The sequence below is a fragment of the Fragaria vesca genome, linkage group LG4 (assembly GCF_000184155.1).
Source record: "Fragaria vesca subsp. vesca linkage group LG4, FraVesHawaii_1.0, whole genome shotgun sequence".
NCBI classification, from domain to species: domain Eukaryota; kingdom Viridiplantae; phylum Streptophyta; class Magnoliopsida; order Rosales; family Rosaceae; genus Fragaria; species Fragaria vesca.
Genome location: NC_020494.1, coordinates 846781 through 848655, shown reverse-complemented (window position 1 = coordinate 848655; position 1875 = coordinate 846781).

Genomic DNA, 1875 nt, shown 5'->3' with positions numbered 1-1875 from the left:
ATAATATTGTGTTGATGGTATGAAGTTGTTGATGATGATTTTGTGATGATGTTGATATATATAATATTGTTATGTAATTATTAAGTATATATATATATGTGTGTGTGTTAATTAATTTGTTATCAATTTGTTAATTAATTAATATATATATATACTAAATGAATTGAGATTTTATATATGGCATGAAATTTAATTAATAATTAGCTAGCGTTATACATATATATTTTGTTATATTTTCAGGATATATATGGATAAGAGTTTGATCTCGCTTCCAAAATGGGACAAAAGATATGGTAAAAGAGTTATGAGTTTTCTAGAATATGCGCTGGCTAATGCTAACGGGAATACAATTTTCTATTGCATGTGCACGAAATGTCAGTGTCGCAGCGATATGCATCAATTTGGGATTGACAAAATATGACAGCACCTGAAGAGTAACGGGTTTTAGGAGAAGTACACATGTTGGTTATATCACGGTGAAACATCATCAGGGGGTCCGCATGATCATGGGCAATTTTCTGAGACGGGCAATACATCCAACGATCCAACAACGGTCTTCATCAACGACATGTTTCCTTATGAGAGCGGTGTATGCGCTCAAGGACAGTATATGCCTGACCCGGTGCAGCCCTTCCCTAGAGCTGTCAACACTGCTGGTATTGACAAGTACAACAAACTGCTTGCTTTCCAACAGACCCCTGTGTACCCCGGTTGTCAGAAGACCGTTCTTAAAAGTGTGATGGACGTAATGAAGATTAAAGTTGAGACAAAATCGACTATGAAAGCTATTGATGATTATCTACAGTACACTGCTTCGATGCTGTCCCATGGTCATCGTCTTTCTACCACTCATCATAAGGTCCGATGTATCCTGAAAGATCTTGGGCTTTCCTACATCAAGATCCATGCATGCAGATATGACTGCGTTCTCTTCTGGGGTAAAGATCCAGAAGGGAATGACCTTGGTGGCCTTGACGCATGTCCGGTATGTCACACTGACAGGTATAAGCTGACTCCTACAGGCAACAGGAAACCTGTGAAGGTACTTCGGTATTTCCCTTTGAGGGATAGGCTGGAGCGGTTGTACATGTCTTCACACACGGCCGAAGCTATGAGATGGCACGCTGATAGGGAATTGCATGACGAAGATACCCTTATACACCCTGCTGACGGGGAGGCTTGGAAGCATATAGACAGGGAGTTTCCTCATTTTGCGTCAGAGGTCCGAAATATGAGGCTCGGGCTCTCATCCGACGGGTTCAACCCTTTTGGCAACATGAGTCTTCAATACAGTGTATGGCCGGTGATTTTGGTACCGTACAACCTTCCTCCATGGATGTGCATGAAGAAGGAATACAATATGTTGAGTTTGTTGATTCCGGGGCCCGGTTATCCAAGGAAGTGTCTCGATGTGTATTTTAGACCTTTGATTGAAGAGCTTAAATTTTTGTGGGACGTTGGTCATCCCACTTATGACAAGTACATGCACGAGATGTTCCAGATGCATGTCATGGTTGTTGGTACCATCAATGATTTTCCTGCCCGTGGGATGTTGTCGGGCAACGTTGTTAGGGGATACAAGGCTTGTCCAGAGTGCCTTAGCGATGAGGGGAGCAGCAGTCATTGCAACAAGATATGCAAATAGGGTCACCGTACTCTCCTTCCATATGATCACGAATGGCGGCTCGATGCACAGGCATTTGATGGGACCATAGAAAACGGTGCGCCTCCCAGAAGATGGACGGGGGAAGAAATTTTAGCAGTGCTTAATGAGTATGATTTTGGGCAACTCAGCAATCATCCCAATATTGTGGCGGCAATACCTGAAAGACCCGACAGGTACAAATTCTGGACACATAAGAGCATATTCTGGGA